Below are 19,412 nucleotides of genomic sequence, written 5' to 3'. Positions count from 1 at the left end.
GTGCACATGTGGTGATAGATATAAAAAAGCACCTCAGTCAGGCAGCTCATTTTGTCAATATGGTTGTGGATTTCCAACATGAGCTCCCTCTGCACGACCTTGACCTGGCCCATCACGTCTTCGGACTCTTGTATTGATCCCAAGACTCAGTCAACGATGGTCTGCCTGACAATGACGCCAGTGGACTCACTTTGCTGGCCCACAGCTTTCCTCCCACAACCCCTGCCCCCATTACCCTGTGCCCTGGAGGCAGTGTGCCCCATCCCACTGGTTCCTAGCATAACTGGAGGTGGTGTTGTCTCAACAGCAGGTAGGACTGAGTGACACAAGATAGGTTTGAAGTTCCTTTGTGCACAGGAAGTGGATGTATCATTAGACTGAGATGTGGTTGCAGCTGGGGTGGGAGGTGTAGGTGTGGGCCAAGAACAACGCACTGGAGCAGACAGACCAGATGAACCAGGCTGCTCCCAGTCACCCGGGCTTGCAGGAGTGGATTCTTCACTGAAGACTTGATCCTGGTCTGGAGTGAATGTGTCTTCAGTAGCAGATGGTGGTCCACTGACCCGTGGTGTTGGAACTGAGAAGAATGCAGACAGTATGAAATTAAACTCTAGTTTGCATCTCATCTGTGTCTTTAGCTACAAATGAGGCAACCTAAAAAAGTAAAATCAGACTGATAGAATGCGTAGTCCTTTTGTGATTTTCAATGTTTCACACATGCAGGGTGATTTACACAAATTAAAACTCCATTGATGATGTTGAAGAGATGTCCTGAAATGCAAACTGTTATTTCTGACATACACATTCCATGTACCAGACATTCAACTCAACACTGTGTTGAGTAGTTTAGAGTACTAGACCATTCTAAGGCAGAGGCAAGCTGAAACACATTAGCAAACTGTTTTTCAACTTTTAAAGAAATGGCATTGGTCATCATATAGAAAGTGCAAAGTAAATTGTGTGTGAATACTACTTCTTTTCAGCATGCCACATAACAAGGTATAAAATCTTGGATTCAACTGACTATGAATTATATGAGCATTTACATCAATTCAACGTAGCTATGAGAAGGTGTCAACATACTTGATGAACATAACAACTAACATTTTCATGTATATCGTGACAGAATGACTTTTGAATGCACACATTGTTTAGATGCATGCACATATGGAAATAAGGGAAAGGTAGAGCATCATTACATTGCACTATTCTGCACATACAAAAACAGGACATCATGGCAGTTGTAGTCATCTGTTGACACCATAGACAATAGTTGTTAAAACGTTAGTTACACATATCTATTCCAAAAATGATACTGGAGGTGAGTGCACAATTGCAACATGTACACACATGTGGGTATGAGGTGAATATGTGAATGGTTATGAGGTGAATATGTGAAAATACCACTTACAAGCACTATACCTTTATGTGGAAATGTTTTGAGTTTTATATACCTAGGTAGAAAGTAGGAGACTAAGCAAATGCAATGGATGATCCATGGGGAACAAAATACAATTTAAAAAAGAAAGATACAGCCATGGTGCTAGTAGTTGGGATGAAACAATACATTTTAGGGAACCAAGTTTAGGTACATCTGTTTTGGTAAGGGTGTTGAATCATTTGAAATGGCAAATTTAAGGGCAGAATTCAATTTGTGATTGTTGAGACATTGCTAAGTGCAACTGAACACTCTCCACTCCACCAGGGATCCCAGTCAGGCCTTCACGATGTAGGATCTGAAAGACCTTCTCCTCCCAGGGAAAGAATTGCAAGAAGGGGCTGGGAGAACCACCACCAGTCCTCTGGGCCTCCAGATGATGCCTGGAGACCAGTGAGTGTACTCTCCCCCGCAGGTAATTCCACCTTTTCCTAATTTCCTTCTGCACAGACAATTAGGTACATCATTCACCCCGTCCACTATTCTGGACCACATTTGTACTTGTGCTCCAAACAATTGTTGCTCTACTCTAATGATTTCATCCACCATGACAGATAATTCTCCCTCTGTGAAACATGGATTTTTCTTCCCTGCCATTGTGTATAATTGTGAAAAGAATTAGTGCCCAAGAATATGAAGGATAATCAAAAAAAGTAATACAAAAAAAAAATAAGGAAACCAGCTGATAAGGACCATTTTAATTGTTTTCCAATCTATGCATCAACCAGTCACTGCAGCACATCCAAGAATGGTGTATTTCCCCACCCGGTGAAAACTTTGTGGGTTATTTACAAGCCTCTTCTGCCACCGGTGCATCACTTTTGATATGGGAAAAAGTGATGTACCAGCGGCGCAAGGGGCTTGTAAATAATCCCCAATGTTATTCAAAGAAAGAGAAAACTAAAGTAGCACTCCACTGGAAAACTTTGTAAAGTGGTGCTCATGTGTGTGGTTGTGAATACATCTAATCTGCCCACTTTGCAACCACTCTGTCTTTCTTTGTTTAGCTTTTTTTCCATATTTTGAGCATTTTTTCTTTCTCTCCATCCTGAGTCTGCACTTTGGAATAGAAAAATGTCAGAAAAAGATGACATTTGCAGCCAAAGTGCTGTTTTGTTTTTTTGGATCCATTTCATGGGGGAACAAATAAAGGAGAGGAGAGAAAAGAGAGGGTAAGAGTGTTTGTTAAAGTTATGGTTTTCAGCAAGTGAGGAGGAGCAAGACAGAGACAGAAAGAGAGGGAATGAGAGGAAGAGGAGGAAAGAGAAGGGGCAGCTGACAGCCACAGAGCAGAAGCGAACACTCTAGGGAGGTGGGCGGAGTGAGATGAGTGTGGTGAGGGAGTGGGGTTCATCATATTCAGATGGGGGCCCCTAGACCGTGGTGAGACAGATAAATGCATGCGATTGTTTGGATTTCTTGCAATTGGAGAAAAGACAAGCTGAGGAGCAAAGTTAAACATTTTCCACTATATGCATCAACCAAGTACTGCAGTACCTCCAGGAATGGAGCATTTAGCTAACGGGGTAAACAACATTGTTCAAAGAAGATGAGAAAACAAAAGTAGTGCTTCACTGGCAAACACTATAAAGTGGCACTAATGTGTATTGTTGTGCCTAAAATCAGTCTGACCTCTTTGTGACCTCTCTGTCTTGCCTTAGTTTTGCAATCATGGGTCTGCAATAAGGAGGAATGATGGGTGGGTGGGAATTTGAAAAGTAGCAACTGAGATGAGAGGAGGTAGCATAAAGTTTAGAGCTGCCGGCTTTGGCTTTGAGAGACCGGGTCTGAGTCTCGGGGATGAGTACAATTTGAGTTTGAGCTATAAGTAGGTGAAAAAATTAGAGTCTTAGTGGGTTGGAAATAAGCATCCAAGTGAAAACATTGCTGTTGCAGGCTGGATGTAAACGAGCTGTGCAAGAAGAAAGAAAGGCACAGCTGCCATACTTGAAGATAAAGCATAGCATGCCGTACTGCAACAATAAAAAAAAAAAAGAGTTTGCTCCAATAACAGATGAAGAAAGCAAGCGGAAGGAAAATAGTTTTACGGTGCTTCTTTGCGAAAAAATGGAAGTAACGTATCACTGCGCAAACCGCTCAGGAGGCAGCAAAGACGAGCAATACTGGACTAAACCAATGGGAAGCAGCAAGCAGAAGCAAAGTCCTTTATTCAAAACAACATGTCTTCCAGAGAGCGTATGCATGCTTCCTTGGCTCGACCTAAAGAGGTGACATGTAAAAAGTGATTTTTGAAGTAAGAAATAATTTGATAACATTGTGTGTACATACAGGACACAATTAGGGGGTCATTACAACATTGGTGGTAAAAGGCGCTTACCGCCATGCAGAAGACCGCCAATACACCGCCGCGGCCGCGGAATACTGCCACAGCTATTATGACCCACATCTCGGAATCCGCCGAAATTCAGACACCCACACAAGTCCGCCACACCAAAGGTCAGTGATAAACTGGCGAAAACAAAACCTCCACCTCTACGCCAACAGAAACACGCCCATGCTATTACGACCCACGGATCCACGCGGCGGTCTTTCAACCGCGGTATTCCATTGGCGGTACACACCGCCGCGCTCAAAATATACACACATCTCCAAAACACCGCCACATTGGACAATTCAAAATACACACACCTGACACACATACAAACACCACTCCCACACACCCAACACAATATAAAACACACACTCACATCACCCACAAACCCCTACGACCACAAATTCGAGATGAAGGCCAGAGAGACTGCACAGCCAAGACAACACCACCATACAGAGGCACACAACACCATCACCCATACAACATCCACGCACAAAACACCACACACCACTACACATCACCACACACATCAACACTCACACTGCCCCACACATCACACACACCACCCCATGTCACGCCAAAGACACCCCTGCTTCTCCGAGGAGGAGCTCAGGGTCATGGTGGAGGAAATCGTACGGGTAGAGCCACAGCTATTTGGCTCACAGGTACAGCACACATCAAAAGCCAGGAAGATGGAGCTATGGCGAAGAATCGTTGACAGGGTCAACGCAGTGGTACAGCACCCAAGAAATAGGGAGGACATCAGGAAGAGGTGGAACGACCTACGGGGGAAGGTGCGTTCAACGGTCTCCAGGCACAACATCGCGGTTCAGCAGACTGCCGGCAAATCCCCACCTCCTCCTCCACAACTAACAACATGGGAGGAGCAAGTCTTGACCATCATGCATCCTGAGGGCCTCGCAGGAGTCGGTGGAGGATGGGACACTGGTAAGTCAAATCTTAACTATCATATCCCCCATCCTACCTGCATGCTATCACACGCCCCCACCCTCACACCCTCCCCTATCACTCCAACTCCTCACTAGTGTACTAATAACACAAACCACACATCCCAACACCAAGCCCTGCATGACAGAACTAAGCATGGTCACCCCTCACCAAAGCATGCCCACTGCTCACACCTATACAACCCCCTAAACCACCATCACACAAGCTCCCACACAGGAATGCTTGCACTGGGGTACACGCTCACCAACCCATTGCACACCATTACACACAGACATGCAATAATCATGCTCTTATGCCCCTGCAGGAACCCGAAGGACCGTCACCACACCAGAGGGTCCAGACAACACCACTCCACCCCCAGAAGAGGCCCACAGTGACGATAGCAGCTCTGCCCTACTGCATCCTGATGACCAGCCTGGACCATCGTGGGCCTCGGGACTGTCGGTTCCCCTTGCACAGGCACAGCCCAACACCGACCTTCCACCCTCTGGTAACACCAGCACAGCACCCACCCAGTGGGCCCAAACCTCCCTACCCAGGACAGGTCAATCAGCGGTGTGTCCACCACTACAGGGAACCCAGGCTAACCCACCACCCCAACAACAACAGGGACCTGGGGGCAGTGGTAGTGGGCACACGGTCCAGGGGACGGAGGCACAGGAACACTGGGAGGGCTGCTGTGCGACAGGGGGCGTACAGGCCAAGGGAACCCACTCTCCACGAGGCCCTATCCTCCATCATGGGAGCATACCACCACTCCCAGGAGATGATGGCGACGGTCATGGACAAGTTGCAGGAGACCCTGCGCCTGCAGGAGGAACAGTATTTGGGGTTCAGGGAGGAGCTCAGGACCATCAGCTCCGCCCTGGGCTCCATCGTAGGGGTGCTGAAGGACATACAGCAGACCTTGAGGGACACCGTGTCACTCCAAGGGGCCCCTGACACTAGCCAGGACGATGAACTGCCCACCACCTCCGCCGGCGCTAGTGGACAGGACGCACCGCCCAGGACCACCACACCAGCACCCCACCCCCTGCAGACGGACAACCACCACGCAAGTGGTCCCTGAGATCCAGGAACAGGACAGAGCAAGATGGCAAGACCCCCACCAGGAAATGAGACCACCCTGATTGTCATCCCACTGTCCCACCTTGTTACCCTGTCCATACTTAAACAGCCCCAGCTCCACTTCCTATGCCCAGATGGGCAGTGCACCTGTGAGACTAATAGACTGGACTCTGCCATGGACATTCCTCCACCATCACCCATCACCATTTTACCACCCCCACCAATAATTAGCACTTCAATAAACACCCTTGAAACACAAAACAATCTGTGATTTCGAAAATGTGTATTATCAATGACAGTGTTATAATGCATTTCCCATTGTAAAGCTAACATACCTATGTCACACATCACAAGTACTTTGAAGGATGCAAGCAGATGACACGTTGGTAACCACACCTGTGAAACAGTAATCGAAAGGTACAACTCAGTTATCAAATAGTGGTTGAAACCGACAGACAGGATAGAGGTAGACCTGTGAAAGTTAATGTAATGTCAAACATGAAAATGTTCTCACCTGAGTGTCACTGGAAATATTGCTGTATGACTGACTCCCTGATGTCGTTGTCTTCTTCCTCAGCTTCCTCCTCATCACTGTCCACAGGCTTCACAGGCTCCACAGCTGCTACAACACCGTCATCTGGATCATCCTCCTGCAGAAAAGGCACCTGGCGTCGCAAAGCCAGATTATGAAGCATGGAGCAGGCGATGATGATTTTGCACACCTTCTTCGGTGAGTAGAATAGGGATCCACCTGTCATATGGAGGCACCGGAACCTGGCCTTCAGGAGGCCGAAGGTGCGTTCGATCACCCCCCTAGTCCGCCCATGGGCCTCATTGTAGCGTTCCTCTGCCCTGGTCCTGGGATTCCTCACTTGGGTCAATAGCCAGGACAGGTTGGGGTAACCAGAGTCTCCTAATAGCCATACACGGTGCCTCTGGAGTTGACCCATCATATCAGGGATGCTGCTATTGCGCAGGATGTAGGCGTCATGCACTGAGCCAGGGAACATAGCATTTACCTGGGAGATGTACTGGTCTGCCAAACAGACCATCTGGAAATTCATTGAATGATAACTCTTCCTGTTCCTGTACACCTGTTCACTCCTGTGGGGGGGGACCAGAGCTACATGGGTCCCATCAATGGCACCTATGACGTTGGGGATATGTCCAAGGGCATAGAAGTCACCTTTCACTGTAGGCAAATCTGCCACCTCAGGGAAAATGATGTATCTCCTTACGTGTTTCAGCAGGGCAGACAGCACTCTGGACAACACGTTGGAAAACATAGGCTGGGACATCCCTGATGCCATGGCCACTGTTGTCTGAAAAGACCCACTAGCAAGGAAATGGAGCACTGACAGCATCTGCACGTCAGGGAGGATTCCAGTCGGATGGCGGATTGGTGACATCAGGTCTGGCTCCAACTGGGTACATAGTTCCTGGATTGTGGCACGGTCAAACCGGTAGGTGACGATGACATGTCGCTCTTCCATTGTCAACAGGTCCACCAGCGGTCGGTACACCGGAGGATTCCGCCATCTTCTCAACTGTCCCAGCTGACGGTGCCTACGAAGGACAACAGCGACGAATCAGTCATAATTCCTCCAGGTATGTACCCACAGTTACACACAAGACTACACCACTCACGAAGCCCTTCCTGTATGTGTGTGAAATGGTGGATGCCTGACCTCTAAACTGGGACAATGGGATTGTGGGGTAACTGCGCTGGCGTTGCACACCGTCGCGGTAGGCGGTCGTAGACCGCGGCGCAATGCTGCTTTGGTTAACATTGGACCCTATGGATCCCAGGAGCCAATGAACAGGTGCGCCGGCGGTGATGATGCGCACCGCCGCGGACGTCACCACCATTTTCTATCTGTTCAATCACTAGATACCTGACCTTTGACAGGAGAGGACCTACACCGCAAGTGCTGCTGTGACCTCGGTCTGGAAGCGACAATGGCTGCTGCATCTGGGGAAAGGGCCCCTGCCTTCACTGCACAGTAGTTGGAGAAACTGGTAGACGGGGTCCTCCCCCAGTACACGCTACTCTATGGTCCTCCAGACCAACAGGTTAGTACACAGGGAGCACGTTGTATGGGCTAGGCATGGGTGGAGAGGGCTGGTTGGAAGAGGGAAGGGATTAATGTTCATAGAACATTAATGCATGGGAATGAATGGGCCACATGGCCAGAGTAGGGAGGGGGCCACTCACAACGACGGTGCAGTTGGTAATGACTGTTCCTCTTTCCTTGTGCATGTCATGTAGGTCAGCGCCCACCAGAAGAGGGACATTTGGCGTGCCATCGCCAAGGAGGTCCGGACCCTGGGGGCCCACCAGAGACGGGGCACTCACTGCCATAAGAGATGGGAGGACATTCGCCGCTGCAGCAAGAAGACGGCGGAGGCTCAGCTGGGGATGGCCTCCCAACGTGGGAGGGGTGCCCGTCGCACCATGACCCCTCTGATGTTCCGGATCCTGGCAGTGGCCTACCCGGAGTTGGATGGGCACTTGAGGGCATCACAGCAGACACAAGGGGGTGAGTACAACCTCATTCTGCGGACTTTGCGCACAGTAGAGGGGTCTGGGTGGGGGAGGTGGGCTGTGGGTGTTTCCCTAGGCCAGGGCGAATTCGGTAGGCAAGGCCCCTACGTAAAGTAGCCCATGTGGCACTCTACCCCACCTCAGCAGAGTGCCAAGTCGAGGTATAGTTGCCCCTGTGGCATCCATGTGCGCAGATGTCCACCATTGCCATGTAGGCCATATCCCAGAAATTGCATGTGCAGAGGGCAGGAGCACGGCGTAATGCAGGGGGCTGCTGTGTCTGTCTTGTCTGCCAACGGTAGCGGTATGCCATGCACTAAAACTGTCTTTCTACTGTCTCCCCCCCTTTTTCTGCTCTCCCTGTCCTTTTGTACATCAGCATCATCAGGCGGAGGTACAGTGGCACCGGAGCACGAGGGAGCTGCATCCCACATGGCCATGGAGGGCCACACCATGGACTCAGAATGCACCAGTGGGACGGAGGGCGAGGGGAGCTTCACGTCGGCCACCGGATCACCATGCAGCGACACGGACTCGTCCGCCAATGGGGGCTCCCTTGTGGTGGCGGCACCATCTGTGCGCCCCACTTCTACAGGTACAGCCGCCACCTCCCCTACCAGCACTGTCCTCCCAGGAGCCCCTTAGCGTTCGCCCCGTGCCCGCTCACCCAGGAGGGTGGGCATCACCTTCGCCCCAAGCACCTCAGGCCCTGCTCCAGTCACCCCTGCTGCCCTCAGTGAGGAGGCCATTGACCTCCTCAGGTAACTCACTGTTGGGCAGTCTACCTTTGTGAATGCCATCCAGGGTGTAGAACGAGAGTTGCAACACGGTAATGCATTCCTGGAGGGCATTCATTCTGGTCAGGCTGTCCTTAAGCGAACCCTGCAATCTCTGGCCTCAGCAGTCATGGCAGCCATTGTCCCTGTGTCTAGCCTCCCCCCTCCAACCTCCTCCACCCAAACCCAATCTCCTGTACCCCAGCCTATCCCAAGCACACCTACAGACCAGCATGCACACAAGTCAGTACAAACAGGTAGCTCAAGCAAACATAGGCACCACACAACCCACAGGCACTCACGCAAGCCTCACCCACATACAGACACAGCAACATCCACTGCCTCCACTGTGTTCCCCTCCTCCTCTGCTCCCTCCTCCCTCCCAGTCTCGTCTATACACACACCTGCATGACCACATCTACAGGCACCATGAATCGCACAAGGACACCCAGCACCACAAGCCGCTCACCTGCACTCACCACCTCCACTGCCATTTACACGTCCCCTGTGTCCTCTCCCAGTGTGTCTGTGACGCCCCCTCCCAAAGTACACAAAAGCCGGCAATCACTCACCCAACATCCATCCACCTCACGACAGCCTCCAGTACCTGCACCTGCACCCAAAAGACCTAAAGTGACACCTCCGACAACCACCTCCTCTTCCTCCACTCCCAGGCCCCCTCCAACTACCCATCCCAGTGTTCGTCAGAAACTGTCCCTCTGTAAAGTTGACCTTTTTGCCCCACCCCCCCTCCAATTCATCAGTCCCGTCGTAGTGCCTCAGCCAAAAAGCCTCCAATACCAGTGGTGCCTGTTCAAGGTTTGTGGAATGCACCGGCCACCAGGGCAAGCAGTATGTCCCGTAGCCAAGGCACTGGCAGCCCACCCCCTGTAAAGGCTCTAAAATTGGAGAGTGGACGACCGGACCGTGTGAAGACTCCTGGTGGGAAAACAACTGACATGGGTTCCAACGGGATTGGAGAGTCAGCTGTGACTCCCCCAAAGATGGTGAAGGGCCAGAGGAAGTCTGCCCAGCCTGTTGTGACTGTCACGGCGGAGAAGTGCGCCATCATTTCCGGCGGTCGAGACACAACCGCCAGCACCGTCGTCACTGGTCCAGAGACCACCGCCAGAGTCACAGCCCAGGAGGGCCCAAGTATCGTCAGTGGTCAGGAGACCACCGCCGGAGTCATTGCCCAGGAGGGCCCAAGTATCGTCACTGGTCAGGAGACCACCGCCGGAGTCACAGCCCAGGAGGGCACAAGTATTGTCACTGGTCAGGAGACCACCGCCAGAGTCATTGCCCAGGAGGTCCCAAGTACCGTCACTGGTCCGGAGACCACCTCCACCGCCGGAGTCATTGCCCAGGAGGGCCCAAGTATCGTCACTGGTCCAGAGACCACCGCCACCACCGGAGTCATTGCCCAGGAGGGCCCAGGAGGGCCCAAGTATCGTCACTGGTCCAGAGACCTCCTCCACCGCCGGAGTCATTGCCCAGGAGGGCCCAAGTATCGTCACTGGTCAGGAGACCACCGCCGGAGTCACAGCCCAGGAGGGCACAAGTATCGTCACTGGTCAGGAGACCACCGCCAGAGTCATTGCCCAGGAGGGCCCAAGTATCGTCACTGGTCCAGAGACCACCACCACCGCCGGAGTCATTGCCCAGGTGGGCCCAAGTATCGTCACTGTTCCAGAGACCACCGCCACCACCGGAGTCATTGCCCAGGAGGGCCCAAGTATTGTCACTGGTCCAGAGACCACCGCCACCGCCGGAGTCATTGCCCAAGAGGGCCCCGGCTGCCACAGCCCAGGTGGGCTATGATGGAACATCATGCCACACACCAATGCCCAGTGTAGGGAACGCCATGCCACACACCAATGCCCAGTCTAGGGAACGTCATGCCACACACCAATGTCCGTACCAGAACCGCCATGTCAAAGCACCGCTGAACAGTCCAGAACCGCCATGGCAAAGCACCGCTGAACAGTCCAGAACCGCCATGGCAAAGCACCGCTGAACAGTCCAGAACCACCATGGCAAAGCACCGCTGAACAGGGCAACGACCACCATGGCAAAGCACTGCTGAACAGTCCAGAACCGCCATGGCAAAGCACCGCTGAACAGGGCAAAGACCGCCATGGCAAAGCACCGCTGAACAGGGCAACGACCGCCATGGCAAAGCACCGCTGAACAGGGCAAAGACCGCCATGGCAAAGCACCGCTAAACAGGGCAAAGACCGCCATAGTGAAGACCGCTGAACAGGGCAAGCACCGGGTAGGAATGAATAGACCGCCACATCAGGCATCCTTATTCCATGTGCAGCTGGGACAGTGACAGGTACTTTCACGGGGAGACTCATCCAGTCTGGGCACCAGTCCCCCTCCAGAACCAGTGGAGACCTGCATCTACTTGAGAGACTGTGGCTTTGCACTCCCCAGGATGGCACAGTGGGCAAGCCACCCACTGTAGAGACTTGAGAGACTGTGGCTTTGCACTCCCCAGGATGGCACGGTGGGCACCCCACCCACTGTAGCGACTTGAAAGACTGTGGCTTTGCACTCCCCAGGATGGCACAGTGGGCAAGCCACCCACTGTAGAGACTTGAGAGTCTGTGGTTTTGCACTCCCCAGGATGGCACAGTGGGCACCCCACCCACTGTATAGACTTGAGAGACTGTGGCTTTGCACTCCCCAGGATACATCAATGGGCATAGAGCCCTGTCGTGGATCTGGCTTTGCAGTCATCCGGCTGAGGTGCCCCCCCTTCCATTCCCCCTAAGGTGCCTGTAGTATTTCTATCTGTTGCCCCGGCAGTGTTCCCTCCGATTGTGGTCAGGTATCCTTTATGGGCCTCGCCCATGCATTTTTGGACTGTTGGTGCACGGACATTGTTATGTACATATCTGCACTACTTCTCGTAATGTATATATTTATGACTGATTTTCATATATATCTCTGTATATTTTTGTATGACATGTATTATGCCACATTACAATGTTTGACCGAATTTCGCTTTTATCTTTTCATTCTTCCGGGGGGGTTGTGGGTTGTTACTGTGATTTTTGTGAATGCATTGCTGTGTATGTTGTATTATGCGAGGTTGGGGGTGGGGTTGTTTGGTGGGTGTCCCCCTAACTTTTGCCTCCCCCATGTCGTAGGTGCAGTACTCACTGTTGTCTTCGGTGCCTACGTAGATGTTGGTCGTAGAGGAGCAGAAACACAAGGGCAGGGAGTATTTGGAGTTCCGGGTCCATGGAGTCCTCGTTCCTTGTGGGATGTGTTCAGGTGAGCATTTTCCCATTGCAAAAGCTGTTTCCGCCGTGTTTTTATCCACGGTGAATCCGCCCCGGAAAAGGTCGCGGTTTGGCGGGTTGTAATACTATGGGCGGTACATTGGGTTCTGCCTGTCTGTTGGCGGTGACCGCCGCGCTGCTTGTCTGTACCGCCGTGGCGGGCGGTGTGTTAAAGTGGATGTCTTTTTAGGCGGTTTCCGCCAGGGTCATAATTCCATTTTTTTATCCGCCGCACTGTTTGCGGTATTACCGCAGCTTTAACACCGTCCGCCAGGGTTGTAATGACCCCCTTAGATTTCTAATGTTACTAAGACATAAGATGTGCGTTGATTATTAAAGTATCGTGTGGCCATTAAAGCTGATATTTTCTTTTTTGTACATGCAGACATTTGAACCCAGGCATGGGTAGGAGATGATGGCCTCGGGTCTTCAGGCCATTTCCAGACCTTGCCACCATGAAGGAAAAGGAGGTTATTAGGAGGTTTCAGTTAAATAGGCAAACAATCCTGGAGTTGTGTCATTTGTGACCTCAAATTGTGTTAATGTCTTGGTGTAGACTATTGGTATTTTTGATGTAGGATTCCTATTGTGAGAGCTGGAAGTCTGGCTCCAGCTGATGTCATGCATCAATGATAGGTTGCCTATTCAATTTGATCCGATGTAATATTCCCTTTCTTCTATGGTGCCAAGGTTGGGGAGTGTCCACCTCTAAATGGCACAGACTATTGGGTTATGCATGGTTTGTGAAACTCAGCTCTGACTTTTTCTAAGACTTGCTACCTACATATGTATGACACCAATACATCGGGATTTTGATTTGTTTTGTCTGAATGAAATGGGTAACATATTACCTCTTTGTCATATTTAAATTTACTTTGCAACTCACTGTTCAATAGATTTGTCAAAATGATGGTGGAAGACAGACATGAAAAATGAAATGCCACAGTAAATGTAACAACAGTCATGGAGTTTTTGTCATTACCATTTACTTACATGACACAAAGGAACAGAAAAGTGTTTGAAACAATAAAACAATAAACAAAACAAACAATAGTCTATCAAGGTGGATGAATATATGGTAGTAGAGGCAAAAAGTTGGAAGTCCAATGTACAAAATACAGCTTCCCTCAAAAAATGTAAGTGTGCCCCAGAAATAGTTCACAGAGTGAATGCTAGACACACACTGGAGAAAATTATGAACTGTGTCTCTTGGAGGTGGTGGTGTAGGTCTTGCCATCCTCTCCTGACAGCCTGGATAACCATCTCCTCTGGGGAAGAAGGGGGAACAGGTGCAGGGACTGGGGGTCAAAGAAGCAAGCTCCTCATGTAGCAGAATCTCCTTGTCTGTGTCTGGCATTGGTGTATTTGGTCTAGATGTAGAAGGACCACAGACAGGGGCAGATGATATGGGAAAAGCCGTGCACATGTGGTGATAGATATCAAAAAGCACCTCAGTCAGGGAGCTCATTTTGTCAATATGGTTGTGGATTTCCAACATGAGCTCCCTCTGCACCACCTTGACCTGGCCCATCACGTCTTCGGACTCTTGTACTGCTCCCAAGATTCAGTCAATGATGGTCTGCCTGACAAAGATGCCAGTGGACTCACTTTGCTGGCCCACAGATTCCCTCCCACAACCCCTGCCCCCATTACCCTGTGCCCTGGAGGTAGTGTGCCCCATCCCACTGGTTCCTAGCATAACTGGAGGTGGTGTTGGTGTTGTCTCAACAGCAGGTAGGACTGAGTGACACAAGATTGGTGTGAAGTTCCTTTGTGCACAGGAAGTGGATGTATCATTAGACTGAGATGTGGTTGCAGCTGGGGTGGGAGGTGTAGGTGTGGGCCAAGAACAACGCCCTGGAGCAGACAGACCAGATGAACCAGGCTGCTCCCAATCACCCGGGCTTGCAGGAGTGGATTCTTCACTGAAGACTTGATCCTGGTCTGGAGTGAATGTGTCTTCAGTAGCAGATGGTGGTTCACTGACCCGTGGTGTTGGAACTGAGAAGAATGCAGACAGTATGAAAATAAATTCTAGTTTGCATCTCATCTGTGTCTTTAGCTACAAATGAGGCAACCTAAAAAAGGTAAAATCAGACTGATAGAATGAATAGTCGTTTTTCTGATTTTCAATGTTTCACACATGCAGGGTGATTTACACAAATTCAAACTCCATTGATGATTTTGAAGAGATGTCCGGAAATGCAAACTGTTATTTCTGACATACACATTACATGTACCAGACATTAAACTCAACACTGTGGTGAGTAGATTAGAGTACTAGACCATTCTAAGGCAGAGAAAAGCTGAAAAACATTAGCAAACTGTTTTTCAACTTTAAAACAAATGGAATTGGTCATCATATAGAAAGTGCAAAGTAAATTGTGTGTGGATACTACTTCTTTTCAGCATGCCACATAACAAGGTATAAAATCTTGGATTCAACTGACTATGAATTATATGAGCATTTACATCAATTCAATGTGGCTATGAGAAGGTGTCAACATACTTGTTGAACATAACAACTAAAATGTTCATGTATATCATGACAGAATGACTTTTGAATGCACACATTTTCTAGATGCAGACACATATGGAAATAAAGGAAGGTAGAGCATCATTACATTGCATTATTTTGCACATACAAAAACAGGACATCATGGCAGTTGTAGTCATCTGTTGACACCATAGACAATAGTTGTTAAAAAGTTAGTTACACATATCTATTCCAAACATGATACTGGAGGTGAGTGCACATTTGCAACATGTACACACATGTGGGTATGAGGTGAATATGTGAAAATACCACTTACAAGCACTATATCTTTATTTGGAAATGTTTGGAGTTTTATATACATTGGTAGAAAGTAGGAGACTAAGCAAATGCAAGGGACGATCCATGGGGAACAAAATACAATTTTAAAAAGAAAGATACAGCTATGGTGCTAGTAGTTGGGATGAAACAATACATTTTGTGGAACCAAGTTTAGGTGTATCTGTTTTGATAAGGGTGTTGAATCATTCTAAATGGCTAATTTAAGGGCAGAATTAAATGTGTGATTGTTGAGACATTGCTAAGTGCAACTGACCACTCTCCACTCCACCAGGGATCCCAGTCAAGCCTTCAGGATGTAGGATCTGCAAGACCTTCTCCTCCCAGGGAAAGAATTGCAAGAAGGGGCTGGGAGAACCACCACCAGTCCTCTGGGCCTCCAGGTCATGCCTGGAGACCAGTGAGTGTACTCTCCCCCGCAGGTAATTCCACCTTTTCCTAATTTCCTTCTGCACAGACAATTAGGTACATCATTCACCCCGTCCACTATTCTGGACCACATTTGTACTTGTGCTCCAAACAAATGTGGCTCTACTCTAATGATTTCATCCACCATGACAGATAATTCTCCCTCTGTGAAACATGGATTTTTCTTCCCTACCATTGTGTTTAATTGTGAAAAGAATTAGTGCCCAAGAATATGAAGTATAATCAAAAAAAGTAATACTAACAAAAAACACAGTGGGAGAGAAACACAGGAAAAAAACCTTGGATCCTGTGTGGCAGTTTCTGCTGGAAAATGGTCTCCTGCAATGTGACGGCAATGGATCATGGTCTGAAGTGGAGTGTGTCTTACAGTGTGTTTTGCAGGTGCTCACAATTGCAAATATACAGCAGATGTGGGCTGCTAGCATCTAACCAATGGCAACAGCCATAGTACTATACTGAACGGGTTCCGCAACGGACCTCTGCCATCAAGGGACCACCGCTGATACAGTGCCAGCACACCTGTGTTATCTAAATAGTCTTGGCAGGATCCTGCCATCAAGATGGTAACAGTGTACTAATCGTCAGCATTGTAGTCTGCTGCGTCAGCAGGACTGTACTTTGTCATAGCAATCTGTAGCTCATCCGCAATTCATGTAAAAATGGTCGGCGGAACACCATTGACTTGACGGTTGTTTCGGGTCCGCCGCAGCTGCGGATTGGCAGAAAGACTGTCAAGATCTAAATCAGGCCCTTAGTTCAGTAAATGAAATGAGGTTCGAGGAAGAATATAAGTGATGGGAGTGTAATTGAAGACTAGAGGGACATTGTTTGAAAGGATGTAGGCAAAGTAATTAAATGCAGGAGTATTGATGTGTGATGGGAATTGTACAAGGACAAGGAGCATAGTTTGAGGTACAGGTCACGTAGAGTTAATTGGCATTGGGTGAAGAAAATTAAGGACATGGAAAGAGCACTTGAAGTAGTGGGTGGGAAGGAAAATGTATGGTAGTGGCATCAATTGGAGAAAAGATGCAATGAAAAGAGGAAAGGTGTGATGCGGAAGGTGATGATCTAACATTCTGAGTTTCCTCTAAAACCTCTTGATGGTTTTTAGAACTGCAGAATTTAGAGGAAAGACAATCAAAAATCATTTGCAGTCGAAACTCAGGCTGTCTACTAGGACACAGTTTAAATTTAGAATCTGAATGTGTTTATGGGTGAGGTGCAACTCAAACTGAAGATGGATCGAGGACTTCTGGTTCATGCAGAAACTTGACTTGCCTGATGAAACATTTTTTCTGGTGTTGCGTCTGCTCCAATCATTTGCAAGATCCACATAAACATGCTGTGCTTAGTTGAACCTACCTACAGCTCTACTGTCAGTCCACAGAGACCTGCAAACCTAGGCCCAGATTCAAGAGGGCCTAGCGTCATTCTAACACCAAATTAGCTTCATTGTTTTTTTACACTAATGAGGCGATGAAAGGCCAAAAATGCTGCGCCATATTTACAAAGTAGCGCAATGCATGCATTGTGTCACTTTGTAACCCTTTGCTCTACATTATGCCTGCACCAGGCATAATGTATGCAAAGGGGGCATTCCCCTGTTGGGGGGGGGTAAGAAAAATGGTGCAAAGAAATCTAAGAGATTTCTTAGCATAATATTTTGTCAGCACTTTTACTGCCTGCTCAGAACAGGCGCTAAAAGGAGGCTTCCATTGATTACCATGGGCCTATGGGTGCTTTGCAGGATTAGCGTCATTAGCAACATTTTTTACCCTAATCCTGCAAAGTGCCGGACTAGCTTCAAAAATTCTGACGCTAGTCCCCTATCTATCACCATTGTGCACTGTATTTTAATTATGGCACACACATGGTGGTATTAGAGGGTGCTAAGTGGTGCAGGAAAAGTGGTGCTGCACTGTGTGCAGTGCCACTTTTTTTTAAATATGCCCCTTAGTGTCCAGTTATTTTCCTACATTGAAGTGAGCTGTGTTTTGCTTATGTGTAGCAGTTCTTCTGTGGATAGAACCACTGGAAAGAAGATAATCTCTGCTATAAATGTTAATTTTACCTCCAAAATCCTTATGAGGAGGGACCAGTACCTTATCTCATCAAATATTGAGTGTACAGGCCCAAACCTTTTCTCAAGAGCCCAATGCTAGTGCTTTCCAATGTTGCTGAACACCATAGCTGGCTTTTCTTGATTCTACCTCACCCTCTTTCATATATTATCCTACACTCATTGCCTCTTTTTCTCAATCGCATGTTCATCTTCATCCCTGAGACCCTCCTTTATCTCTGTTTAATTATATTCTTCTTCCTTTTAAAAAAAAATCACCTTTTTCTCCCCTGCTCTAGTTCAAAGACTGATGATAAAAAACTAAAGTCTGGTTTTAGATGTTGGTGGTAACGGTCCGACATCCACTTTTCAAACTGAAAACCCATCAGCTGCTGTGAAAGTCCACCCCCCATTTTTAGATGTTGGCATGCCCATAGCCAAAAGCCAAAAAACACAGCCCGCTTCGATGTCAGGACAGGGAAAAGTGGATGCTGGCAAGACCCCATGCATTCTTTCCACCTTGCAGATTTGGATTTGACTTACAGCCAACCAAAATCTTGCGGCCTGACCTCCACTTCTGAGTTGGCAGATTGAGGGGGGGAAGGCATGACAACTCACTTTTTACCTCATTCCACCTCTGTCTACCACTGAACACAGCTGGACAACACTGCTGCCACCGTCTCACGGAGAATACACAAACCCCCATCGCCGGACACACAGGTAGGAATGTCGCATTGCCAGGTTACATTGGGTTGGGACTGCAAGGGAGGTCGGGGCCACTCCAGCCATATATATGTCACAGTCATTTATAAAATCACTGTGACATGCATATGTCACGGAGACAATTGTGTCATATGGCTAGGGAAACACTGGCACAAAACATGTATTGCACACATGAATAACTGTCAATGTGGTGTCATCATTCCTTGCCAAATGAATGCTGGCACCACAATGACAGTAAACTCACCCTTGACAATGGTGTCCATGTGTGCTCATTGCAAGGGGACCTGTACTGGTAGGATTGTGCTATCTGTTGTGTACCTGAGTCAGTACGTTTATTTGTGTTTGCAGATTGGCTGGTTGAGTTGGAGGGAGCTGGAGTGGATGATGTGGTTGTGTCTGTATGTGTGTCACTTGCATGTGAGATCAATGTTGTTATGTATGTTGCTTTGCCATGTGACACATTCAGGTGAGTGTTGTTGTGTGAGGGATGTTGTTATGATGTGTGTAGTTGTGCTTGTGTGTGAGTTTGTGTAGCTGAATGTGTAGGTTTGTCAGGTGTTGTGGCTGTGACATGTGTAGGTGCAGTGTCAATGGTGTGTGTGAGTTGTATCATGGATGTATGTCAATGTGTTTTTTTGCATGTACTGGTTGTGTTGTGTTGGAATTGTAATAAACAGTGGTGTGCATGTAATGTGTTGTATAGTGTGAAGTGCAGGGGGACACCTATTGCTAATGTACAATGTGTGTGTGTGTGTCACTTACCTCTATTCCATAGCCCCTGCTATTGTGGGAAGTCCAGCGGATCCCGACACCTTTTCGCCCCATCAGCAATCCGTCTCCAGCCCTCCGCTTGCAGAGGTGTAACATCTAAATAAGGCAGATGGAACACCATCAACTTGACAGTCTTCTTGGGTCCACTGACAACACGGCTTGGCGTTAACACC

Source organism: Pleurodeles waltl, chromosome 2_2 (genome assembly GCF_031143425.1).
Source record: "Pleurodeles waltl isolate 20211129_DDA chromosome 2_2, aPleWal1.hap1.20221129, whole genome shotgun sequence".
In the NCBI taxonomy this organism is placed as follows: domain Eukaryota; kingdom Metazoa; phylum Chordata; class Amphibia; order Caudata; family Salamandridae; genus Pleurodeles; species Pleurodeles waltl.
Note: the sequence above shows the minus strand (reverse complement) of the source record.